The 27,264-nt window shown below is 52.4% G+C and overlaps 1 long non-coding RNA gene across 2 annotated transcripts; it reads left to right on the top strand.

The window, feature by feature from the left end:
• Positions 1-6: 6 nt before the first annotated feature.
• LOC119706236 lies at positions 7-17,229 on the top strand. Of its 2 annotated transcripts, none has more exons than XR_005258460.1 (3): positions 7-361; positions 6,347-6,528; positions 15,745-17,229. It is a non-coding gene; the product is annotated as an uncharacterized LOC119706236 (long non-coding RNA). The 2 variants fall into 2 exon arrangements; XR_005258461.1 differs by lacking the exon at positions 7-361 and adding an exon at positions 4,392-5,708.
• The last annotated feature ends 10,035 nt before the right edge of the window (positions 17,230-27,264 follow it).

The following is a 27,264-nucleotide window of genomic DNA, read 5'->3' as shown; positions in this document are numbered from 1 at the left end:
CAGGGGGTCTGAAAGTGCAGCCAAAACCCAGGCGGGTTCAGGGGAGAGCAGGGAAAAGCCTGCTCAGCCAGCCCTGCCCTCCTGAGAGCAGCTCCCGAGGCTGGAGGTACCTGGGCTCCCTGGCCTGGCTGGTTTGGTGCTCCAGGGCTGATTTCCTGTGCTGGTGCCCCAGGGGGAGTCAGATGAGTGCCAGGGACTCGTGGCAGGGCAGTGAGTGTTCCTTGTGCCCAGACCCATCCTACACTCAATGTATTTACTTTCCCTGTAGACTCTATACCACCAGTAAGAAAGAGTGTTCAAAAGTCTGTTACTTGGTACACTCTTCCACCTACTGTATAGCTTTTGCCTGCTTTCCAAAAAGGTAAGGAAAACCCAGCTTTTCTTATTTTATTCTCAAATTATGATGGTGATTATGATTATTGTGACTATTTTTATTATATACGTAATTATATGAGAAATGTTCATTGGTGCAGCTGTGTTAAAAAGATATCTAACTTAAAAATTGTTCACAAACCCGTTACCAAAAGCTGCCGGGGGGTTTGCCTGGGAAAGGGGAGACCCTGACATGGGTGGTACAGCTCTGAGAGGTCTCCTCCTTCCCACCACTGGAGCTGGACCCGATAAAGCCTTTGAGGATGGAATATTTGTGTAAAAACGGACAAACAAATGACTGAAAGTGAGATCTGGCCCCCAGATCTGACAGCTAAGGCAGTGTTTTCTGAGTCCTCCCCAGCACCCCCCCAGCCACAGGGCTGCAGCAAAGAGAGAACCTTAGCCCGGTGTGGCCAGCCCTCCCTCCTCCAAAGCTGTGAATGGCCCCAAAAGGCTGAAAAGCTGCTTTTCCCCAGGGCCAGCCCAGTGACCACTGACTTGGTGGAACCACGAGGTGAACAATTTTTGAGGGCTGGCTTTTCCTGCGTGTTGTGGTGATCTGGTGATGTGTGAGCTCCTTTGGTATTTGTGGCTGCATCAGCCAGGAATTCCTGCTTTCCCAGGGACACGGAGTCAGGAAGCCTTTGATACGGACAGAAATGATTGCTAGCCATTAATAAGTATCCTCCCAGTTCCCTGTGTGCTCAGGGGCTTTGCCCAGGTACCAAAGCTGGTACCTGACCTGGTTGCTGTGCTGCAGTTCACTGAGGGCCCGGAAATCACTGTATTCAGCCTGCAGAATGTTTAGCCGGCCCTAATAGGTGAGAACTTCTATCAGCAAAGGTTGGAATGCTGCTTGAATTGAGTCTCTGAGTCACAGGAAAAGAAATTACCAATATCTCTGGCCGGTGTAAATTGCCCCAGCTCCAGCATCAATTCAGTCCTCCCGAGAGCTCAAATTGGTTTTTATTGTATCTGAATCAGGGCCATTATGCCAAGTCCCAGCTCAGGCAGAGAGGACGGGAGGCTGAAGCTCTCGGAGAGCCCCGGGATGACCCGGAGCATCCAAGGGCAGGGCTGGGCTGGGGAAATGGGACAAAGCAGCCAGGAGGACGAGGGACCACTCAAAGCAATCCTGCGAATGAAAGAGGAGAGGGAAAGGGCAGCTCTGTGAAGATGAGATTGCTAAAGGAAGGAGATGAGAAAGGGAGAGATGGAAGACACCTAAATCTCAGGAGAAATTGTTTTGTTAAAGAAAACTTTTTTTTTTCCAATGGCACAAAAAATAATTGGGAGCTCAGATTGTAAAATCAGTTTATTTCTGTGTAATAATGGAAATAATGTAAGGAATTGCTGTCTGCAAAGGCACACAAATAACTCTGTCATCCAAGTCCTATAAAAAGCAACTGGCCACTCAGATTCTTTAAGCAGATTTTAAAATTTGGTCCAGAAAAGCTTTGGAAATGCTTTTCATCCCAAGCCCAGGGAGGCTTTGGGCTTGTGCTGGTCCTGCCAGTGCTCCTCTGCTCCAGGCTGGCTTCCATCTCTGCCCCAGCACTGCTGCTCCAGCTCCTGCAGCCCTGGCTGCTGCTTTGATTTGTTCTCCCAGGAATACAAAACAACAAGCAGCATGAAACAATGCAGTGTATTAAAAACAAAGCCGGGCTAGCAGGAAAACATCAGCCTGCTTGTAAATTGACACTTGTTTTGCTGGTAAGGTGTTTGTAGTAGGAATGAACAGAGTGAGCCCTGACGTGACTGTATCAATTTCTGCTTGTGATGCACAGGGAGATGGGTTTGAAAGGCTCTAAATTGTTTCCTGGGAGTGACAAATAGGGCTTCTCTGCTCTTGAGGCTGATGGAAATACCAGGCTTGAAAAACTCCTCGTGGTAGCTGTGTGAGGGAATTGTCCATCAGTGAGCAAGGCAAGCCAGCAGCTGAGGCCTCTGCAGAGCTGCAGGGTCGCAGCTGGGGCTGCAGGGGGTGCCTGCAGCACTGGCACTGCCCCCCTGGCCTGGGGCTGCCAGGGCACCAGGAGGGTGCTGGCAGAGCCTTGGCCTCTGCATTCCGCTGGCATTCCTGCTGGGTGTGCCAGGCTGGCCTCGGGCACGGCTTGGGGCAGGGAGTGCAGCCCCAGCAGGTCCTGCAGGGGGTGGGCATGGGCATGGCCAGGGGCTGAGCCAGGGGCTGGGGGGGCTGGACACTGACACCATGGAGTGCTGATCGATTCCAGGGTTTGGGAAGGCTGGACACTGGCACCAGGCAGTGCTGATTCCAGAGCACTGGGAGCCAGGGCACTGCCAGGGCTGGCACAGCCTGTGCAGCAGCACTCTGGAGTCCCTGCCTGCTGTGGGCACGGCTCTCCTGGAGGAGAAGTGCAGTTACTGGGTTCCTGTGTATGGAGCTGTTGTGAGAGCAGTCCTGACGTGGTCTCAGACTGACCTGGGCTGGGTGTTGGAAGGGGGAAATGGTTCAGGTACCCCCCAATGCTCCGTGCCTGTCCTCCTCCTGCTCACAGCCCTGGGAGCCCAGGGGTGCCCCAGGCCAGGAGCAGCCCGGTGGCCACACCTGGGGACAGGCAGGTGGCCCTGGGGGACAGTCAGCTCTTTGAGGGCTCTGGGTCCGAGCTGTGAGATGCTCTGCAGCTCATCAGCCTCCAGTGTGTGCTATGGAATAATTATTTGCTGGATTGAAGTGTCATTTTTGTTTTAAATCTGGCCAGTTTCAGCCTGAGAAAATACTCCATGTTTAACCTCACTTGAGGGATTTTCTGTTCAGTGGAGGCTGCTAAGAAATGAGAATTTGCACTCAAAATTGATAACTGAAAGACTCTGACAGCCCTTCACTGCATCTATTTTGCTTCTGGAACAGCTGACTGGAAAACTAAACATCACAAATTCCTTCTAATGGTGATGGGCTTAGTTAGAAGTATTGCATGGAGGTGCATCCTGGCCTTGGGCACTGCCAGGGATCCAGGGGCAGCCCCAGCTGCTCTGGGCACCTGTGCCAGGGCTGCCCACCCTCCCAGGGAACAATTCCTAATTCCCAAGATGCCATCCAGGTCCCCTGGCAGTGGGAGCCATTCCCTGTGTCCTGTCCCTCCATCCTTGTCCCCAGACCCTCTGCAGCTCTCCTGGAGCCCCTCCAGGCCCTGGAAGGGCTCTGAGCTCTCCCTGGAGCTGCTCCTCTCCAGGTGAGCCCCCCCAGCTCTCCCAGCCTGGCTGCAGAGGGGCTCCAGCCCTCAGAGAGAACATTCCCTCCTGTCTGAACATCTGGGGATCATGTTGCTTTCTGTTTTACATCTAAAATAATTACTTTTGGTGGTACACTCATATATTGCCAGCTCCCATATTAATTATCTGCAGACTGTCTCACACCTTTCATGACTTTACACAATACAAGATTGTAATGTGCAGGGAAGTGTCAGACTGTTTCCTTTTTTAAAATTGAAATTCTGAGGGCACTTAAACCATCACCTTCGAGTCTGATGTGTGAATAAAAACACACTCACAGCTAGAAGTGCCTGGGATATTAAAAGCTGTGTAGTAGATGGATGTCTGGGAGCACAAATTAGGATTAGTTGGTGTGTAAGTATTCAGTGTTCATTCCACATTTTCTGTCTTCTTATGTGGTCTTTTTTCCCTGGGAAATCGTGGTGAGGAGTGAGCAGCTACAGCTGCACCTCACAGAGCAGTCCCTCTCACTTCTTTGCTTAACAAACTCTCAGTAGCTCTGAGTTCTGCCTCTGACTAATTTATCACTCCTTACATGCTCTGAGGGAGAGTCTGTCAAATCTATAAATTGTAATATCAGGGAAAAGACACAGCTTTTGGCTCTCCCATCTGCCATGGATTTCGAAAGCCTCCCTTTCTCCCAGGCAGGGCAAATGTCAGGGCTCAGCCCGTGCTGCCTCAGCTCCCTGCAAGGCTCCCTCCCATGCCCTCCCTGCTGGGGATGTGCCTCAGGAAAGGAGCTGCAGATCAGGTCTGACTTCTCAGCCTCACCTCCATCCCCCTGAAGCCCTGAACTCACTGGAACCCAGCTTTGGGGAGCAGCTCACAGCTGCAAAGAGCTCCCAGCAGCAGCAGCAGAAGCAGAACCAGAGGCTGCAAGGGCCATTTTCTTCATAGATCTATTGAAAATTTTTCATAGATCTACTGAAAAATTGGCAAGTGATTTCAAAAAGGAAATTCTCATAATGATGGGGTGAAAAGGAGAACAAACCCCGAGCAATATTGCAGCAAAATTAATTTCTCAAACACACAAACCCAGGGAGTTTCTGGTGGGCGTGATTGCAAGTGTGGAGAAAACTGCTCAGGTTGTGTAGGAACAGCAAAAAAATCTCAGTTCCTGCCGAGGCACAGCCCTGCTCTCTCTCTGGCAGCAGAGCTGGGCTGAGGGAGCTCTTGGGCTGTGCTGTCTCAGAGTGCAGGCAGAACAGATTTGTGCTGCCTTGGTTTGGCTTCTGGGGGCCAGGAAGCAGCAGCAAATCCAAGCCAGCAGAAGTTGGGGTTTCGGGTGCCCCTCTCTCCCAGGCACTGCTGTCACACCCAGCAGCTCTGGAGAGCATCTTTCTCTTTGCTGCCCTCAGGGAAGGAAATGTGGCATTGCCCAGAGAGGTGTGGCGTTCATTGGAGGAATCTGGCCCTCCAAAGAGGTGTTTGGACTTCGGGCTGAGGTTGTTTGGCCTCTGACAGCAGGGAGCAAAGGCGGGGTTCTTTTCCAGCCATAGGGGAAAATGCAAGAACAAGGAAGGGAGTTAGTGAAACACCCGTAAATGCCCATGAAGCACACCGTGGGGACAGGGAAGAGGGAAGGAGGGCAGCCCGGGCCCGGGGTGTGAGGTTTGGCTGAGTTTCTCCTCAGTGGCCCAGAGCTCTGGCTCTGGGCTGGGAGCAGTCTGGCACTGCATCCACTGAGGTGCCTGTTCTTGCTGTTCAGGGCTAAAAGAAACAGGAAAGATAAAGTTGCCATAGTTACACCACTTGTCACGATGCTTATCGTGTCCCCGGGATAAAGAGCCCTGCATTAAATCTGGGCTCTTATTAATATCAGCTGTTAAACATTTCCAGGGTATTTGAAATCAAGACTTTCTGCTAAAAAATTAAATGTTGATTGCAGCAAAATTGGGCTGTTTACCAGCGCAGCTCAGAGTGTCATTTTGTCAGACACCGTGTAACAGAGCTGTACACCAGGAATACATTTTCCAGTGAATTGAGTCTCTCTGCACCTCATGAACATTCTTGATTTTCCTGTTAAGATGTTTGTTCCTTGCAACTCTTTGCCAAGGAGCTGGAGCAGGCCAGCTGGCAGGAAGGGAGAGGAGTTCCTGGGGGTGAGTAAGAAAATATTGCTTGTGTGATTACTGTACAACCATGGAAGGGTTGGGAGAGCTGGGAGTGCTGAAGAGAAGCTCCAGGGTGACCTAATTGTGGCCTCCTGGAGCCTGGAGGGGCTGGCAGGAAAGGTGGAGAGAGAATATTCCCAGGGGCTGGAGGGACAGGACGGGGGGAATGGCTTCCCACTGCAAGAGGGCAGGGTGAGCTGGGGTACTGGGAAGGAATTGTTCCCTGCGAGGGTGATGAAGCCCACAACAGCTCCCAGGATGGCAGGAGAAATAAAGATGTGCTGGAGCAGGTCACAGCAGTGCTGGAGGGCAGGGCAGCCACGGAGCCCTGGTTGTGCCCAGGGGTTGGGGACGAGGCACTGGGGACGCCCTGGAGCCAGTTCAGCAACACAGTCAGGAGGCAGAGGTGAATTGTTTTCCAACAGCTCTGACTCCAGGCCTCCTTGGGGATGTTTCAGCCATCGCTCAGGTCATAATTTTAATTATGTTTCATGCAAACTGTTTTCACACTTGGCTCTAACAGCTCTCTGCAGAGCCTGGCTTTCCAGGTAAGATAACCAAAGTGCTGTTAATGACTTTGTTTTAAGCAGGTGAAAATAATTTGCTTCCATTTGTTATCTTTGCAGTCCACAGCATTCACACAGCAGCAGTAGAAATGGAGTTGGAATTAGCAGGTTTTCTGTACCGCTGGCTCCAATTAAGGAATATGAGTTGGGTTTGTTTCTTCCCTGCCATAATCTCATAAACATTTGGAAACACATTTCCTAAGATCCTGTGCACCTTTCCAGCTCCACGTGACCTGGTGCAGGTGAGGCTCTGGGGATGGATTGGTGTGAGGATTGTGCAGTGACTCCTTTGTCCCCTGGGTCCATCCCCACGTCCTCCTCCACTCGGAGCAGGATTTCTGTCCCCCATGTCCTGGGAGAGCACAAGCACAGCTCTGCCTGGGACAGGACTTCTGTCCCCCCGTGTCCTGGGAGAGCACAAGCACAGCTCTGCCTGGGACAGGACTTCTGTCCCCCCATGTCCTGGGAGAGCACAGGCACAGCTCTGCCTGGGCCCCTCTGCAATCCTTCAGGGCTGGAGGTGGTGATCAGCCTTCCTGCCGTGCATCCCCTGATCCTGATGGGGCAGATAGTCTCAAGCTTCCCCTGACACTGAAGTTCTTATCTGAAGCACAGACAAGGAGGAGATGGGGAGAGATGCAGCCAAACAGGAGACAGGGAGACAGCCAGAGGTGCCTGAGATGGATGTTCTTCAGCAGTGCCGTGCTTTGTTGATTTTAGCTTTTATTTGGAAGGGTACAACTAATCCTCCTCTATCAGTCTTATTTCCTGACTCAAAATCTCAATCCCACAGTTCTGTTCCTGGCAAAGCCCTGCAGAGTTTTCAGGCCATGAACAGCCTGGCTCTGTTGTGTGACTCAACACCATTTGTGTTGGTGTGACTCGGTGGGAGGTTCATCTCTGCACTGATCTCCCGAGGTCCCCCCTGGTAACCCCTCGAGGCAGAGGGGAGGCAGGAGGAGCTGATCCCTGAGCCCTGAGCCCAGCCTGGGAGCTGGAGCAGGGTCTGTCAGCACAGGCACTGCAGATCTGCCCTGCAGCTCGGCAGGAGCAGCTCATTGAGGCTGGCAGAGGAACCAGCCCAGAGAGATAGATGATGTGCTTGTGTGCACAGAGCTGGCACTGGCCTGGTGAGTGGCTCACACGTGGCCAGTGCCACCTCTGGCCAAGGACAAACCGGAGCACTCCACAGCCTGGTGTCTGGGGACATCCCAGCGTGACCCCACCCCTGGTCACAGCCCCTGGGAATTAATGCAGGCACACATCTGTCCTTCACAGGAGCAGAGTTTAGCCCTTGCCACAGGATGGCTCCTGCCAGAGGCCGTGGGAGTTTGGTGACATTCCTCAGGGATGTGTTTTGCCCAGGAAGGGCAGCTGGCCCCGGGTCTGAGCTTACTGCCCAGTGCAGGAAAACCCCAACAAACCCAAAATGCTCCCTGGTCCAAGAGGGAAATTGTGTCAGAGGCAGCAGAAGAAGTCATTACCTTTCTGGTTTATACTTCACTGTAAATTTTTGGGGCTGGCAGTGCTGACATCCCCAGGTGCTGCTTTGCCCTTGTCTCGAGCAGGAGTTCAGTGGGATTTCCGTGGGTTGCAATCCCTCTCCAGGCTGGAGGGCTGGAGGTAACTGGCAGTTCACCACTGCACTGTCCTGAAAATAGGAACTGCATGTCTTGTGCTATGCTCCATAGGATTTCTTCTTGCTGGTCTTTGTTGACAGCTGGAATTTGCTGTCCAGAGAGCAGTGTCAGGGAAGTGGCATTAGGAAAAGCCTTCCAGCACAGCAGCTCTGTCTGTGTCCCCTCTGTGCGTGAGCCCAAGTCCATTATTTCTCTGTACACAGAGGAAAACATGCCCAGCTTTCCAACAGTCCATTCCTTCTTGCCTCTTTCCAGAGAGGTGCCCTGTGCACAGGGACTGCACAGAACAACCTGGACATCATTCTGGGCGAGGGGGTGATGGGCACGAGGAGCTTGCCGTGCTTTCTGGGATTCCCTGGGGAAGCCTGCTTCCCTGGAATGAACAGGAATCATTCTCCCGGAGACAAAGTCAGAGCTGTCTGGCTCTGTGCTGCAGTGCAGGGTGGGTCTGATGGAACTGCTGTCCCTGTGATGTCTGAGCTAAGGTTCCTTCCCCTGTGGACAGAGGAGTTCACCAGCAGGTTGGGCTCATCCAGCACATTGCAGGACACCAAAGCAAACACTCTAGTACTCAAACCCTCCCACGCTGCCTTAGGCTCTAAGAGGGTCAGATCATTGCCACTTTGACCTGCATTGATGCTGTTATTATGCCATTATCTTATCCAAGAAGTGCTTTTATTGCTCTTCCTCTCGGGTGCGTTCCCAGCTCTCCCATTGTAACCAAACCTGAGGAATTAAAACCACACACCCGAGAGCTGCTGCTACTGAAAGCTCTGGAGGCTCAAGCAGACTTTTGTACAAAAAGCCTTCCTCAAACCCCACGTGCCCTGGGGAGCTGGCGAGCTCGGGCTCTTCCCTCCCATGAAATCCTTCTGGGAACTTCCAAGCACTGCTCATTAAAGGAACCCGGGGTGTTGAATATTTGTAATTGCTCCTCGTCCCACTGCTCCGTGTGGGATTCTGGCAGCCCCCTGAGCTCAGGCTCACTCCCAGGGTGCTGTCACTCACTCTCTGTGGCCTGCAGGCTGGCTGTGCTCAGGGGCTCTGTGACAGGCAGGGGAAATGGCTGTGCCTAAAAGGGACAATAATAAGGGAGCCCTAAATGTAAAACGTAGCTCTGGATAGAATATGAGGAACTGAGGAGTGGAATCTGTGTAAAATGAGAGACAGGAGAGGGCTCCTCGGATGGAAAAACTCCTGCAGCACTGCCCAGCCCTGCTCTGAGCATGGCATTTGCATGCACATGCATAAACATCATTATTCTAACGAGCTGAAGTAACGATTTCATTATCAATTAATAATGAACACCCCGAGGTGAGGCAGGCACACCCAGGCTATCCAGGGTGTGCAGAGCAGGGTGCTCTGGCTCTCTGCTCCTGCTCCTGGTGCTGCCCTGACAGTCTTGGCCAGCTTTGGGGTTTCCAGAGGTTCCCAAGGACAATCCCCCCAGTTATCCTGCTGGAGAACCCAAAGGCCGTGCCCATCAGAAGGGATGCAGGGATGGTCAGAGAGCACTTGTCACAGCACGAGACAGAATGGCCTTGAGTTGCACGAGGGGAGGTTTAGGTTGGATCTCAGCGAAGATTTCTTCCCTGAAAGGGCTGTCCAGGCCTGGCACAGCTGCCCAGGGCAGGGGTGGAGTCCCCATCCCTGGGGGTTTCAAAGCCCTGTGGATGTGGCACTTGGGGACGTGGGGCAGTGGTGGCCTTGGCAGAGCTGGGGAAGGGTTGGACTCGATGGTTGGAGGACTTTTCCAACAATTCAGTGACTCCCTGATGGTATCACCTGAGCATTGTGGCACCTGAGCCTGTCCTGTGGCTGGCACATCCAGCCCTGCCCAGCTCATCACCAGCTGCCCCCCGAGCGGTTGTGTCCCAGAAAATCTGCAGTCAGGAAGCAGCAGGAATGTTTTTAGCACCCTGCCCTGCCTGGTGCTGCCTGGGATGTGCTGAGGAATGTCCCACACCAGAATGCCAGTGCTGCTCCTGGCTGTGCTGCTGCACCAGGAGTGCCAGGGGAGCTGAGCACAGAATTCACAGGAGAAGCCTGCAGAGCCCTTAGGGAGGAGCACACCTCTCCTAATGTTATATTTGTTATTTAATTGACTTGCATGCTGGTATTCAAACGGGATGCTCCATGGCTCCTATCAGAGCCTCAGGGCCAGGCTGGAGGGACCCAGCAGCACAGGCAGTGCAATGGCTCTGTGCAGTGCAGCCACTGAGACACCTGGTAAGGTGCCAGAACACTGTGGCAGCACAACAAGAGAGATGTCAAAATGTGAAAGAACAATCCATTTACATTTAGATACCAAATTTCAAATTATTTTCTCCAAGCTTCATTCCATTTGTTGGGGTTTGGGCAAGCATGTAGAATCATTTAGGCCTGTTGCTTTCATCTCGCTCTCATCTAAATTCCCCAATTTAAAGGCAGCAGAGCATGGGGAGAGCTCTGTCTTTCTGGCAGAGATCGAGGGAAAGCCACGGAGCTCCATTTTGCTTTTAGATGGACTAGAAGTAGGATTTAATAATCAGCCTCTGCTCTGCCTGGCACAAATGATATGGGTTGCTAAGCCAGAATTAAGGAAATGAAAGAGAGGAGCTGAGAATTATCTGCCCCAGTGACTGCAGAGGGAATCAGAGCAGGAGTTCCAGGCTCGGAGCCATCCCCATGTCCGTCCCTGCTCGGAGCTGGGAATGCTGAGATGATGTTTCATGTGTTTGATAGCTTGGGATGCCTGGGGGCTGCAATAAAATTCATTTCTTGCACTGTAAATCTTTGCTCTTTAAGCATGGAAGAGGTTACAAATGTGCATAAAATTGAAGTGCAAGTGATTACATCTCGCTCTGAGTCAGTATTGACAGCTCTGCCTTGCTCTGGGGTGCCGTGGGAGCTCCTTTCTCTGTGACCTGTGCCCAAGATAATGAAAAGCAGTCAAGTGATGAAACTCATAAGTCCAAAGAGGATTTTTGCTTCTGTGTATTTGTTTTTGATGCGTTCCTGGCGCGGAGATGCAGCTGTTCCCCATCCTGCTACTCACTTCTGGAAGGGGTGGGTGTAGGCTCTCAGTGCCCCCACTGCTGGGAAGGAATGAATTCCTGTGCTCCAAGGAGCAGTGTTTGGTGTCACCTGCAGCTCTGGGGGCTGTCCCCGTCAGGGTGGTGTTGCTGCAGCTGTGGGTGATGGCAGGGGCACTTCTGCCAGGCAGCTGTGACACAGCCAGGGGCACCTGCCTCAGGCTGTGCCAGGGGAGATTCAGCTCAGGAACCAGGAAAAACTTCCTCACTGAGAGAGGGGTCAGGGAGAGTGGAGTGCCCGTCCCTGGGGCTGTTCCAAAAACCAGCCGAGGTGCCCTGTGTGCCAGCTGTGGTGGCTGTGGCCCTGTGCCAGGTTCTGTGGCTGTGGCCCTCAGTGCCAGGTTCTGTGGCCCTCAGTGCCAGGTGGAATTGCTGTGGCTCTCAGTGCCAGCTGTGGTGGCTGTGGCTCTCAGTGCCAGGGATGGTGGCTGTGGCCCTGTGTGCCAGCTGTGCTGGCTGTGGCCCTCAGGGATGGTGGCTGTGGCTCTCAGTGCCAGGTTCTGTGGCTGTGGCCCTCAGTGCCAGTTGTGGTGGCTGTGGCTCTCAGTGCCAGCTGTGGTGGCTGTGGCCCTCAGTGCCAGCTGTGGTGGCTGTGGCCCTCAGTGCCAGTTGTGGTGGCTGTGGCTCTCAGTGCCAGGTTCTGTGGCTGTGGCCCTCAGTGCCAGTTGTGGTGGCTGTGGCTCTCAGTGCCAGCTGTGGTGGCTGTGGCCCTCAGTGCCAGCTGTGGTGGCTGTGGCTCTCAGTGCCAGGGATGGTGGCTGTGGCCCTGTGTGCCAGCTGTGCTGGCTGTGGCCCTCAGGGATGGTGGCTGTGGCTCTCAGTGCCAGGTTCTGTGGCTGTGGCCCTCAGTGCCAGCTGTGCTGGCTGTGGCCCTCAGGGATGGTGGCTGTGGCTCTCAGTGCCAGGTTCTGTGGCTGTGGCTCTCAGTGCCAGCTGTGGTGGTGCCAGCTGAAGGTCGGGCTCGCTGATCTCGGAGGTTTTTCCAGCCCCGGTGTTTCTGTGCCTCTGTGGGGTCACCTGTGCCTGAGTGGCGCCTGTGCCACAGGTCCTGGCTGTGCACAGGTCCTGGCTGTGCACGCCTGTGTCCCGCAGCTGTCCCTCCTGCTCGTTCCTTCCATTGGCATTGCCACTCTTCGCCACTAATTAGCGGCAAATTAGCAGGAAAGGGCGCTCGTCTCTAACTGCGACAGGAAACCTCTTCTGGAGGTGCCGAAGGCTCTTGTGAAAGGTGTCCCTTTTCCCCCAGGGCAGTCACACGGTGCGATGCCTCGGGGGCAGCTTTGTTTGCCAGCAGGCAGGAGCCGGGGTGTTCCCTTCCTACCCGGCTGCGGGCACCGGGAACCGGGGGCGAGCCCGGCGGTGCCGGCAATGCCCAGGGGATGTCCCGGCAATGCCCAGGGGATGTCCCGGTAATGCCCAGGGGATGTCCCGGCAATGGCCAGGGGATGTCCCGGCAATGCCCAGGGGATGTCCCGGCAATGGCCAGGGGATGTCCCGGTAATGGCCAGGGGATGTCCCGGCAATGGCCAGGGGATGTCCCGGCGGCGCAGATGCTGCTCCGGGCTCGCTGCCAGCCCACCCGAACCAGCGGCCAGCAAGGCTGCCGTAATTACGCGTGTGTTAATTAACACGGATAGGCTGCTCGCGAGAGGCCGAGCTGTGCTCGCTGTCGGAGCCGTCGCCCTTCAGCAGAACAGCAGCGGAGCGTGTGGGATCTGTGTCTGTGTCCTGTAAGGAGCGCTGGCTGCTGCATTAGAGCACGGCAGCGCGGATGTTTCATTAGCGCCCCCCATTTTCATGTAAATTAATTTCTTTGAGGAAAATCAGATCCATACCTGGTGCTAATTGCCAGTGCTAATGATGAGCTGTGACTCGGGAGAGGCTCGTGATGGAGGCAGACTGTCTCTCTCCTGAGCTGCCCAGGCTCAGGATGTGTCTGGAAGCTGCACAGAGCTGCAGATTGCTGCAGTTAGTGCAGGAGCAGAGTGGGGAAACGCAGCAGAGCCATCAGGGACATGATCCCCCCCCGGCCTAACAGCCTTTAAACAAGGGAGATTGTCTTTCCTCTCTGAAAATAACCCCACTTTTATTGATCATTTCATCTGAATTATGGATGATGCTTTTGTCAGCTCCATTATCCTGGCGAGGCAGGGCCGTGCCAAGGATTGCGGCACTGTCTCAGAGCCCACCCAGGCATCCACAGCGTTCCTTGGCTCCATCCCTTTGGCACCGGTGGTTCCTTGTCCTGTTGGAAGTGAGAAAGGAGTGCTGGGGCTGAACTGGTGACAAAACTCATCAGCAGAATGACTGGTTCTGCTGGGGGCCCAGTAATACCCGGGGAGGCACGCTCTGAACTCACAGTGGGAGCATCTAAATCTGTCACAGAAACGCTGCTGCTCCTTGAAATCGGAGCATGTAATGGGTAAAGCTGAAGTACATCACAAAATAATACATGGAATTACTTTGCAACCTGTTGCATGATGACATTCTTTTCCCAGGCTCATTTTACCCTCCTTCAGCGTTTAATAGCGTTCCCCAGTTTATTGGATATTTGTAGTGTAGCCTTGGTGGATAATGAGTTTTATCCTGGCAGATGCTGGACACCTTCGTGTGCAGGAGGAGTTAATGGGAGCTGAAGATGATCAGCCCTCTGTGGGATCAGTCCTTGACTGAACAGACAGCACTGACTCCTGTCTGGAGCATGAGGAAAGAGCTGAGTGAGGGTTTCGGGATAACATTGCCCAGGGCTGCAGCTCCACGTGAGGTTCCTACATGTCCATCTTGGAAGTACCTGGGGCTAAAATCCTGTCTTTGTCAGTGAACCGGTGAACACCATGGGAAATACTGATATTTCAGTATTTCAGTATACTCCAGGGCACTCTGTGCACTGCACTCAAAATAGTCTGAGTTGCTGGGGCACGGCAGAGCAAGTGTTTCTGAAAAGCCAGCAGTGATGTCTGGCTGGTGACACTGCTGCCCGGGGGACACCCTCAGGGGGACACCACGGCCTGGCTGGGGAGCGGAGGGAGCTGTGTCTGGTCTCCGAGGGCTCAGGGGAGCTTGGGGGGCTGGCAGAGATCATGGGGTGTTCAGGGCTGGCAGAGATCATGGGATGCTGGGGGGACACACAGAGCCCAGTGGGAGCCATGTGGGAGCCATGTCCTGTTTGGGGCTGTTTTGGGAGGCCCAAACCCAGTGAAGTTTGAAAAGCACATTTGCAGAACAAATCCAGTTGTTGTTCTCGCCTCTCCTTCCACAGTGTCTTTAAATCTTCCTGAAAAAGTTTTAAAATGAAGCACAACACATTAAAAACATATCCAAAGTGTGAGTGGAGTCTGCCCCAGCTTAGCTGGAAATATTCAGCAAACTGCTTAAGTTATGCCAAATTCTCCCAAAGACTGTGAGATTTAGACTTCAGTGGTTTAGCAAACTGGGATAACTGGAAATCCGGGATCTTTTTTGGTCTCTGTGGAGTTTAGGCTGGATATTGTGAAAGGTTTTCCCCCAGAGGGTGCTGGCACTGCCCAGGCTCCCCAGGGAATGGGCTGCCAGGGATGCCCAGGGTGGGATTTGGATGTCTGTGCAGGGCCAGGGCTGGGCTGGGCGATCCTGCTGGGTCCCTTCCCACTCAGGATATTCCACATTTCTGTGTCCTGGATCTGTCAGTGTTGCCAGAGTACTGCAGAACATTTTGCTTAGTGTTCAGCTGCAAATATTAGCAGATTTTCCTGACGGGAGCGTGTAGCTGCGCTCATAACGTTCTGACTGCTTTGATTTCCTTCTGTTTGCAAACAGATTGGATTTGAAGGTCATAATTAGGAAAGCTGGTACCTTCATCCCCATATTGAAAAATTCTCAGAAGTCATAAAACTTGAATAAGAATCACTTTATCCATGAGAAAAGCCAAGTTTAGCCCAGGAGAGTTAAGAAGTTGGAGGAAATGTTGCAGTTTTTGTAAAAAAGAAATCTTAATAGGATCTGGTTGTGGTGCCTCAGTAGCACAGTCACCCAGACTGCGGGAGCCTGACAAAATCAATCTGTGCTAATTCTGTTTATAGCCAGAGCTGGAGCTGGAGCTCGGGCTGGCCTGGGAGCCGTCTGCCGGAGTCCTGCGGGTGGGAGCGGGGGGTCGGGAGCCACCGGCTGTCCCCATCCCGGGCACATCCCCATCCCAGGCACGTCCCCATTCCTGGTGTGTCCCTATTCCCAGCACATCCCCATTCCCAGTGCCAGTGTGTCTCCATTCCCAGCACATCCCCATTCCCAGTGTGTCTCCATTCCCAGCACATCCCCATCCTGGGCATGTCCCCATCCCGGGCACGTCCCCAGCCCAGGCACATCTCCATTCCTGGTGTGTCCCCATCCCGGGAATATCCCCATCCCGGGCACGTCCCCATCCCAGGCACGTCCCCATTCCTGGTGTGTCTCCATTCTGAGCACGTCCCCATTTCCAGCCATCCCCGGTCCTGGTGTGTCCCCATCCCGGGCACATCCCCATTCCTGCTGTGTCCCCATCCCGGGCACGTCCCCATTCCTGGTGTGTCTCCATTCTGAGCACGTCCCCATTTCCAGCCATCCCCAGTCCTGCTGTGTCCCCATCCCGGGCACGTCCCCATTCCTGCTGTGTCCCCATCCCAGGCACGTCCCCATTCCTGCTGTGTCCCCATCCCAGTGCCCCTGGTGCAGTGCCAGCCCCACCGAGGGCTCGGCCGTGGGCTCTGACCCCCGTCTGCTTCTCTTGCAGGCCCTGCTGCAAAAAAGAAGTACGTGAGCTACAACAACCTGGTGATCTAGGCCCAGCTGCCATGGGGCACGGGCCACGAGCCCACCCGCCTCGCTGAGCTCCCCGCACGGGGTCCGGGGCACCGGGCACGGGGGAGGCGAGAGGAGCCCCGGCTCCAGGCCGCTCCCGGGATCTCCTCCATCGCTGCTGGCTCCGCACGGCACTGGCCTGGCCTCAGGGCTCAGGGCCGCCATGGCCTTGGGGCCTCTCCAGCCCTGGGGCTGCCATGGCCTTGGAGCCGCCGTGGCCTTGGAGCCGCCGTGGCCTTGGGGCCACCGTGGCCTTGGGGCCTTTCCAGCCTTGCGGCCGCCATAACCTTGGAGCCACCGTGGCCTTGGGGCCTCTCCAGCCTTGGGACTACCATGGCCTTGGGACTGCCGTGGCCTCAGGGCCGCCATGGCCTTGGGGCCTCTCCAGCCTTGGGACTACCATGGCCTTGGGGCTGCCATGGCCTTGGGGCCTCTCCAGCCTTGGGACTACCATGGCCTTGGGGCTGCCATGGCCTTGGGGCCTCTCCAGCCTTGGGACTGCCATGGCCTCAGGGCCGCCATGGCCGCGCCTCAGGAGCGGCTCCCTGGGCCGGCTGCACTCGGCTGCTCTGGACTCTAAGGGGCTAATTCTGTCTTTCTATGTACTTCCAGACTGCAAGTTTTTGAACTCTCTGTACAGTTTGTGAGGATTTTTTGCATATTGCCATCCATGTTGTTCCGAGGTCACTGTTTGTTTTTTGGATGCACAGTTTCATTGAGGCCCTGTGCTCTCGGCACCTCTCAAACCAACCGACAACTGAGGATCTGAGGCCTGTGTACATGACTTGTATTATTATTCTTGTATCACTGCAATCCATATACCTTATTTTTTTTAACTAAACAAACAAACAAACAAAAAAAAGAATTTAAAGACCAAAAACTGTGCTGGCGAAGTTTGTCCCCCCCTTCACACCTCCGATGGGCTGCAGAGGAAGCAGGAAGGATTTTTGCTGAGTTTTAGTAGAGGTCTTGATCTTTGGAATGCATGCCAGTAATGTATTTTATGGTACATGTTAATAATTTATGTTTGATATTTGTATTTGTGTTCTACTTTGTTCTTTTCTTTAAGGTATATGACTATTTTGCAATAATTTCAATGATTCTTAGGATATTTGAAGGAAAGAATATGGCTTTTACATGTCTTGAGGTTTTTCTTTGTTGATGCCCCACCATGATTGACCAGTGTGATAAGGACTTACAGAAGCATGTATGTTTTCTACTGTTTGTAATAAGTAATTTCGTTAATCTTGCTGCTTATGTGCCAATTTAGTGAAACCAATCTTTGCCGCAACCTCCTCCCTCCCTTTCCATTCTCTCGATCCTGTGATATTATCCAAGAATGTATCAATAAAGGATTTTGGTTAACTTTTTTTTATTTACTCCAATAAATATATTTTTTCAGTTGTTCCCTCCCCCTTCCCCCTGGTGACTTAACATTTATTTCATGACGCTGTGAGGCATCCAGAAGCCCAGCACAGAGGGGCTTGTGCACGAGGTCTGGAGAAAGTCCTGGGGGAGCTGGCGGCCGATTGCAGGGGGAAAAGTGCTTGGAAGGATTTTAAAGGTCTGTAACCACCCCGAAAGCCAGGCTGGAGTCCCACAGTGCCAACTCCTGTCAGGGTTTGATGTCTCCAAAGCTGCTGTCAGCTGCTGAGGCTCCTGCTGCCTTTGAAGGACACTACGTTCAACAGCACACCAGAAGGTAATTACGTGAGCAGTTAATCAGAGTCAATCTGCCAGGCACAGGCTGGCTGAGCTGGGGCAGGAAAAGGGAAAAGTTGAGGCAAGAGGTGAGAGGAAACTCATTCCCTTTGCAGCACAGCACCTGCAGCGCCTTCGGCATGGCAACCACGGCTCCTGCTCTGATGGAGCCTGGGAAGGTGTTTAGCCTCCCATTTTCTGCAGACAACTTGATCAATTATCCTGATGAAGTTAATCAGCGTCAGGAGGAGCTGTGACAGCTGCGACAGGGCTCGTGGAGATGAGGAGCTGGGTGTCACAGCCTGCCTGCTCTGCACGGCCATGGCTTGGGGGGACACCTTGGAGTGAACTGCAGCTGACTCCAGATGGAACTCCACCCAGGTAAAGGCTTCGTTAGCAACAAACTAATTACCAGGCCAGCTAATAATGAAGGCAGAGGTGCTGCAGCATTTTCCTGTTCCCATAGCACAGGGACAGAGCTAGTGTTGGGCTAAATAAGTACATTGCCATCAAACAAATGTTTCTTACTCAAAGACTTTCTTTTGGTTTTTTATGAATGGGGAAAAAAATGGTTTGTTGGTTTGTTTTTGACTTTATTTTGGTGAAGGGGGGACTGAAGTGGAAAGAGGGAATGGTGCTGCTGAGAGGGGGTGATGGGGAATGAGGGACCCCGCGTGCATTAGTGGCTCTCTCGAAGCTGAACCTCCATATCCATAAATCTCTTTTTGTGTGCATATATGCACACATGACCACTCTGTGCTACACACGCGTGTCCTGGGCAGATTGGGAGCCCCAGGCAAAGTCCCCAGTTTTTAGGGAAACCCTCCCATTCAATCACGAGGGGCAGAAGGGACCCCCCAGCTCCTGAGCTCCTCAGAGAGGAGTTGGGATGCAGCTGGATCCAAGCTCATCTTCACTTCCCCTCGGGATATTTAACTTTGGGACTGATGAATCAGGCTGGTTTCAGCATTATTCACCCCAAAAGCAGCGTGACCCCCCTTCATCCAGCACTGACAGCTTTGCAGACAGGGCCTTACTGGAGTTGTTTTACCCCATTCCAGGCAGAGCACCCTGCTACAACACACTCAAGCAGAACCGATAAGCGACACATAATCATGTTAGTTGTATTTAAAAAAAATAAATTAATAATATGAATGCATTAGGAATTTTTTTATCACCTCCACCCCTATTTCTATGCATTAGACTCTGAAGCAAGTCCCTGAGCCCAGCAAGGTTCTGGTTTAAGAGCTGACACAAGGTGAAGATGTTGCACTCTGCACTGTGGATCAATTTTTATTTTTATTTCACAAACTGCACCACACTATTACACCCACACAGCTCCTTTTCAAACACAGAACCACGAGCCTTTAACTCCATTTAGAGTCTTTTATTTTACAATTGGCTGCACTTAGCATCGGTGCAGTGTTACCATTGTTTCCATAACAGCTTCATCTCATTCCCCACTGAGTACACACTGGTGTCATCATACTGGTTTGGTCCCTTCAGGGTTTCTGTACTGGTTTGGCCCTTCAGGGTTTCTGTACTGGTTTGTCCCTGCTGTTTCTGTACTGGTTTGTCCCTGCAGTTTCTGTACTGGTTTGTTCCTGCACAGTTTCTGCACTGGTTTGTTCCTGCAGGGTTTCTGTACTGGTTTGTCCCCGCAGTTTCTGCAGTGGTTTGTCCAGTGACTGGTTTCCCAGAAAGCCCACCCGTGTGTTGGGAGGGGCCAGGGAGCCCTGGGCTGGGCAGAGCAGGGATGGGGGTCCCTGGATGGGCTGGGAGGTGCCACCCCCTGCAGCTCCATGGAGAGCTGTCCTGCCCTGGAAATCAGCCCCCAGGTGATGGGAATGACCCCTGGGGTGCTATGGACACCTCCATGGAGATCAGCCCAGGTGACAGGGATGACTCCTGGGTGCTATGGACACCTCCATGGAGATCAGCCCAGGTGACAGGGATGACTCCTGGGTGCTGTGGACACCTCCATGGAGGAGATCAGCCCCAGGTGACAGGGATGACTCCTGGGGTGTTATGGACACCTCCATGGAGATCAGCCCCCAGGTGACAGGGATGACTCCTGGGGTAGAGCTGGAGCATCCCCTTGCCCTCAGGCTGTGCTGTAGGGCCCAGCTGCAGACAGGAAATGTTCCCTTTCCCATCGTGATGAGCGATGAATGTGCTGTGAAAAACGCCCCTGTGATCATGAAAGGAGAAAATTCCCCAAGAATGGGAGTGATTTTTTTTTGTTGCCATTTATTATTGAGACTGAATTACACCAAATTGTTTTGGTATGTAAATGCCAAGTTTATTGTTCATTAAAATCATTGCAGAGTTAAGCTTTCTGGGCATGTTGTATGATAGATAATGACAATTATTTAGCCCGAGTCAGAGCTTAGTCTTAATTTGTGACATTAATTGCCTTTATATATAATTAAATGCACTATAATGCTCCCATATGCAGAATCTGTGCATCCATGAAAGTGCTAATCAAACATATTTATTAATTTCTGAGAGAGCTTTTTGTCAGGGCTTTGATACAGTTGAGTGGTTTTTGGTAAATAACATTTTTTAAGATGTTTAGCAAAATATTTTGATAATTGCTTTTTGTGCTAGTGGCATAATTAATATCATTTCTAATAGATTAATAAGAGCTGAGGGGTGAGGTGCTGCTTCCATCCAGCTTTGCCTCTGGCTCCCGTGGAGTCAGAATTCCATCAGCAGCCCTCAGTGTCCCAGGCCTTTCCCAGAAAGGCAAATTGGGAGCGTGGCTGAATGCAGGTGACAAACCTGGAGTCCCAGGAGGGCTGGTGTGCCCTCTGGGCTTGCTTCTGTTCCTTACTCCCCCTCAGCCCACACTTGGGAGCAAATGGATTTGAACTTGGGAGCTCCAGGGGAGCAGGATTTGCTCCCCTTGACGCAGCCACAATTATTTAGCATTAATTAACAGTAATTTAAACCGTGATTTAATTTTAACAATTAAATTTTATCATTAAATTATAAATTTGAAATTTAATTAGTATTTAATGTTAACGATTATTTTGCATTAATAAAAATTTATTCTCTGAAAATCGGCCAAGCAATGGAACAGGGAAGTGGTGCCATCCCCATCCCTGAAGGAGAGGTGGCTGATGGGCACGGTGGTTGAAAGCTGGACCTGATGATCTTGGAAGCCTTTTTCCAACCCACGTATTTATTTCCAGCAAATTTTATTTTCAGAAAATTCTGTTATTTTATACCACCCCAGAAGAATACTCCTTTTTTTTTTCTTTTTTTTTTCTTTTTTAATTTTTTTTTTTCCCTCAAGAACGATCTCAGCTTTATTTTTTCCTCCAGTTTTTTGGTGCTGAGCATCTGACCGGTGCCCGAGGGTGGCACGGGGCAGAGCCACGGCCCTTTCCCCCCAGGCAGCCCTGGCTGTGCCCAGGGAATGCCAAAGCCTCTGCTCGGACCCCGGGAAGGTCCCAGCAGCCCGGTGACACGCACGGTCCCAAACCACAATGACACGCTGTCCTTCCCTTCCACCTGCCAAAAGAACTCCCCGGCAAGAGGCTTTGTCCGGGTTTATCTCAGGCTTATTGTCCCTGCAGCAGATTTATTAAATCCAGCAAGGACAGCAGCTCTTTCTCCCAGTCACAAGCTTTTATCTTGTTGCTCAGGGTTGGAGCCAGCACCTCGCACAACAATGGGCACCACACAGGTTTCAAGGGGCCCTTCCAGGCAGAGCCTCGCTAATCTGTGCTGAATGCACCTCAGCCTAGTGCCTTGAATTTACAGAAATGACTGTCTCCCACTGGATTGAATCATAAGATGGGTGCACCTTGCCCTTTTTGCTTGGGGTAATCCTGTCTCTGCTCTCCCACACGTGCCTTTGGAGCGCCTCAATCCTGGCCAGTGCCTTTCCCACCCTGGGAGGGGGCCCAGGGGCTCAGCAGGGACTCGCAAGGCAGGCAGCAGGAAAGGGGGGCTCTGGCTCTCTGTGGCCCCTGGCTGCTGTCCCTGCCCTGCTGTGGGCTCCCAGCAGCACAGGGCTAGCAGCCAGAGCGGCCCCTGCATTTTCCATCACTGCCCAGGGCTGGGCCTCATCCCTCCTCCGGAGCGAGCAGCACATGGAATACCCAGAGCTGCTGTCTGCTCCCACCCAGCCCCGAAAGGTGTTTGCCCAGCCCCGGCTGAGGCACAGCCTGCACAGGGCAGGGAGCTGCACACCTTTACTGGGGACTGGCACAGCTGGGGGACAGGAGGGACACTGAGCCCCCAGCCTGGCCCCCTCCAGGGACACTCAGGGACACCCTCCCTGCTGCTGCCCTCCCTGCAGCCTCTCCCCAGCTCTGACCCGAACCTGGGCCATCATTGTGTCTCCTGGCTGCAGGAGGTCCCGTGGTTCCTCCTCTGCTTGGGGAAGCAGCTCCCACAGTCCCTCCCCATGCCCAGCCTGGTTTGGGGTGTTCCCCGAGATCCCCCAGGAGCAGGAGCAGCCCCTGAGATCCCCCAGGGCAGGAGCAGCCCCTGAGATCCCCCAGGAGCAGGAGCAGCCCCTGAGATCCCCCAGGAGAAGGGGCAGCCTCCAAGATGCCCCAAGTTCAGGAGCAGCCCCTGAAATCCCTGAGATCCCCCAGGGCAGGAGCAGCCCCCGAGATCCCCTGCGATCCCCCAGGAGCAGGAGCAGCTCCTGAGATCCCCCAGGAGAAGGGGCAACCCCCAAGATCCCCCCAGGATCAGGAGCAGCCCCTGAGATCCACTGAGATCCCCCAGGATCAGGAGCAGCCCCTGAGATCCCTCAGGTTCAGGAGCAGCCCCTGAGATCCCCCGAGATCCCCCAGGAGCAGCTCCTGAGATCCCCCAGGAGCAGGAGCAGCCCCTCGGCTCTTTGGGGGCCCCAGCGCCTGTCCCTGCTTGGCAAGGTCCCCCTGCAGAGCTGCTTCCCTTCCAGAGGGCAGCTGCAGCTCCTTTCCCAGGAGCACTGCCTGCAGCGGGGGTGCCGGGGCAGCAGACTCCCCACTCCTGCCCCTCAGAGGCTGCCAAGGCTCACGGACAAGGGAGGCACCTTGAAAGGACAGAGCATTTTACCCCAGGAATGATTCCTCAGAGAGCTGGGGCTTGCCCTCTCCATTCTGCCCAGCAAAAGAAAATGTAGATGAAATAGAATGGAATGAAATTACATAAAATAAAGTTAAAGAAAATATAATTACATAAAATAAATAAATGAATGAAATAAATAAGTTATATGGGAAGAGGTGTGTAACCTCAGGTTTTTAAGGCCGTTTCCTTCAGCCATGTGAGTTTCTGGGTTTGTTTGCTTTGCTTTCCTTCAATATTTACACAAGGAAGTTTCAATTGCTTTGCTTTACTTAAACACTGAAGCCGTTGTGTGCTTTACTGGCATAAATATTTGTTTTATTTAAAATCCACTTAGCTGAAAGATCAACAACAGAGGAAGAAATCAGAAATTACACTGGAATTTAAGAGGAAGAACAGCAATTAACTCTGCCAAGGTGTTAACCTTTTTAAAATGCTGCTTCTGATGAGGGATGCACGAGCATGTATGAATTGTTCCAAAGTCATTTTCTCCATTTCAACCCATGTTTCCCTCCCCTGTTCTCATTCCCCTTCATGCCCCCTTTCCATCCCCGCTGCTGGGATGGAGGCAGGAATTGGAGGGCAGGGCCGCGGGTGCTCTGGGGCCAGGGCAGCCAGGGAACCCCGGCAGCCCGGCAGGAGAAGGATTTAAATTTATTGCCTGAAGTCTGCAAGGTCTGCAAAGTCTGCAAAGTCTGCAAGGTCTGCAAAGTCTGCAAAGTCTGCCTTCCTTGCCCTCAGTGTGGGTCCCCTCCAGCTGAGCGGGAGCTGTGATTCTCTGAGCCCATTCCACCTTTTCCTTGCAGCTGCACTGGAGGGGGAACCGTGCACCGTGTGCCCCAGCCCGGCACGGGCACTGCCAGGGCTCCTGTGCTGAGCCCCTTCTCTCCAACAACGGCACCCGGAGGCCAGGCTGGGCTCCCACTGCTCCAGGCACACTGTCCCCTCCCCGCTGCCACAGGCAGCAGTCACATTTGTGTTCCTGACCCCTGGCACAGAGATTGAGCTCTGGAATTCTTTGGCTGCAGTGTGTGCATGGAACACAACCACTCCACCTGTTTGTCCAGGATGAAACGAGGTGTGCCTGAAATCCCTGGCTGTTTTTCCCAGCAGAAATTATTAGACATAATTACTATCTATCTATCTATCGAAATTATTATTATTGATTAGTTATAAATTATATTGTAAATAAAATAATTATTAATGAATAATAATATATATAATTATTATTACAATTAGAAATTATAGGCTGAATTAGCAGTAAAGCTCTCCCCCTGCCCAGGCAGACAGGGGGTGTTCCTATGAAGATGCTGATTTCACAGCAGCACTCAGGTGCCTGCCCGAGGCTCTGACTGGACTCCAGAGGCTGAGGAAGCCCCGGGAGGAGGGGTCAGCTCTGCTCAGAGCCCTCTCCATCCCCTGCTGGCCCTCCCAGCAGAGCAGCAGGCAGGCGGCTGTGCCAGGGGCAGCTGGGGCTCCCCAGGCCTCTTTCCAGGCAGAAGTGTCATTGTAACTCCACCGCTGGTGCTGTCATGAAGGGACTCTCAGTACATCTCATTTTCACCTCTCGGGAGCTGCACGGGAGCCCCAAACCCAGGCAGGGCACGGAGCCGAGGGCAGCAGCTCCCCTCAGGGCAAGGGCAGCTGTTGGCTGCACATTTATTATTGCAAATAATAAATATTGCAAATATTCCAAATCCTCCCTGAGAGCAGCAGAAGGGATTTCAGAGCCTAACAAGGGCACTGCCAGCCCTGCTCAAGCACACAATGAATGCCAGCCTGCAGCAGCTCCTCAAAGCACTTCTGGGCCTCCAGCCTCGGGTAGAAATTAGAGGTGGGTGTTCATGTATTTCCTCCCTTCTGTCACAATGATGGATTTTTCACTTTCAAGATAAGACAGTGCCTGATAGAGCCAAATATTGACAGAGGAGATAAAGAGGCCTGTTATGATAATGGGCATAATGAAATGCTGTTTATAAAAGGATACCTGGCAATACATAACTTTCCCTACTGTGCAATATTGATCCCCTCAAGAGGAATACAATTAGCTTTCTTCTGCCTGCTGCACCTGTACCTGTGTTCTACACCTGCAGCAGAAACACCTTTTAAGAACAAAGACCTCGAGTTTTGTCGCCTGCTGCCTCAGTGCTGCTTGGCTCCAAGTTCAGAAATGGGCAAATACAAGACCTGTGGGGAAATTCCACTGCCGACAGCCCCTTCCCACCTCTGGGGCCGAGCAGAGCCCGGGTCCCTCCTGCTGGGGCAGAGCAGCCACCCCAGGGGCTCTGCCGAGGCTCTGTGCAGTGCTAGCACACACAGCCCCCGCGTGGAAAATGGCTACGTAGAACAGAAAGCATGTGTGGTTATAAATGGTTGTATAAAATATAAAACATAACCAGAACTGCCTCCTAACTTCAGAGAAAGAGCCTGCCAGGCTCTGTCAGATGAAACTCCATCATCTCAAACCTCCCTGGAGTTTTCCTGTGTAATCCATCAGTAAAATGAAATTATATCAGTTACCATAGAAACATCTTGACCAATAGCCGGGTTTTTTTCCCCAGGAAGTGAAATATTGTTCCATTCACACCCAGAGCTGCCCCTCTGCCAGGGCTGGTTTGGGTGAGCTGATGTTCAGCTCACTCACCCACTTGGCAAAAGGCAGAATTTCCATTTTCCTCCCATTCCCTGTTAGAGCCATTATTGCTGCTGCTCCTTTTTCTCATCCCCTTTTGGATAAAGTGCTGTGTAACACGGGGCTGCTCAGAGGAGCAGCAATGAATGCTTGGAACATGCTCTGATGTCCCCACACAGGGCTCTCCATTTCCTTGGAAATTGGGCTCGGGATCCTGCTCACGTTTGACAGCAGAGAAATGCATCCGACAGCAGAGCTGCTCCTGGCAGCAGCAGGAGGAGGAGGAAGAGGATATTTCCCCTAGGCTGGAATCTGGGAAGAGGCCCCTGGGAGTGGGGGGATGAGGTCTGAGCCCCGGGCTCCTGCAGGGAATCCAGAACCAGAATTTCTGGGGGAAGCTGAGCCACACCAAGGCACTTCCTCCCCCTTTTGAAGGCCATGCTGGGGTGCCTCAGCTCGTGGCAATGAAGTTTCAGTGCTGGTTTATTTACGCCCTGCATCCCAGCAGACACCAGGCTGTCCTGCTGGGATTCCCAGAGCTGGCCCGTGGACACCGGCTGGGACACTCCTCGTGCACTTCAGCACGTTTTTCATCTCCCACAAGGCTCAGATTGATGCTGTGACTGCAGACATAAATCCTCCTCATCCACCCAACCCAGCTCGCAGCCATGTGTTATTGCAGGAGGCTGCATTTTTATATACTTGTATTTTTTATGTGCCAAACAGAACAAAACTTCTGTTTGCAATCCAAACAAAGCCTGTTCTGAACCTTTTTTTGTTTAGAGATTGTATTTCAACAGCTTGCTTAAAATTAAAACCTAAAGGAAGAATCATAAGACGCTTGATTTATTATTAATCGTGGGGGAAGATAAATGTTTTCAATCTCTTTATGTCTACAAAGCACTGCAGATCCCACTAGGAACTTGGATGGCCCAGACAGCTTCCTGGGCATTTTAATCTTCAATGTAAATTCATTCTCAAAAAAAAACCAAAAAAAATTCCCCCCAAAAAATCGAAACCAAAAAACCTCAGTGAAACAAACAAAGACAAAAAGCCTGCAAACATAAAAAACCCAAAACCCAAACAAACAAACAAAACAAAACAAACAAAAACCAACAAAACAAAAAACTAACAAAAAATAAACAAAGAAAACCCCAAAGGAAGCAAAGGCAAGGCAGGAGCAGTGGGAATGCTGCTGGAGCAGCTCCAGGTGTAACAGCCCCAGTTCTGTCAGGTTTGTTCCCCTTGTGCCTCTGCTGCCACCTGTGCCCCTGCCACCCCAGGGGACGCAGGATAAACACCTGTGGGACAGGACAAACACCTGTGGGACGGGATAAACACCTGTGGGAGCTGTTCCCTCCAGGTACACAGGATAAACACCTGTGGGACAGGATAAACACCAGTGGGACAGGATAAACACCTGTGGGAGCTGTGTCCCTCCAGGTACACAGGATAAACACCTGTGGGACAGGATAAACACCTGTGGGAGCTGTGTCCCTCCAGGTACACAGGATAAACACCTGTGGGAGCTGTCTCCTGGCTGCCCAGGGCTGCTGGACCTGCACAGATACAAGGCTGAGGTTACACCTCTGAGGCTGTGCTCCCCCACAGAGCAGGCAATTAAAACTGAGCTGCCGCGTTTGATTTTCAATATCTCATTTAAATCTCGTAACCAAGTTCAATTGGTGGCCTTGGAAAAGTTTTCTTAAATTTACTGCTGCTCCACCGCAATGCTTTTTATGACTTTTCCTTCTGCACAGCCTTTCTTCTTCCTTTGAATCCAGGCAATATTAAGGAAATATTATCTTTGTAAATGCGGGTGACGTTGATGATTTTATTGATTTCAGATAGCTGCCACTTCAAGACAAATTTCCACTTCAGTCTGGAGGCGCAGAACAAAGATTTCCAATGTACTCAATTATTCAGCACAGTCCTTCCTCCCTGGGGCTGAGAGTGTCTGTGGGGAGGAGCAGGAGCAGGGCTGGTGCCAAGGGACTGCCCGGGTCCAGCCAGAGAGAAGAGGGCTGTGGAGCAGGAGCAGGCGGG

Source organism: Motacilla alba, chromosome 12, assembly GCF_015832195.1.
Source record: "Motacilla alba alba isolate MOTALB_02 chromosome 12, Motacilla_alba_V1.0_pri, whole genome shotgun sequence".
NCBI lineage: Eukaryota > Metazoa > Chordata > Aves > Passeriformes > Motacillidae > Motacilla > Motacilla alba.
This window is presented reverse-complemented; position numbering and strand designations above follow the sequence as displayed.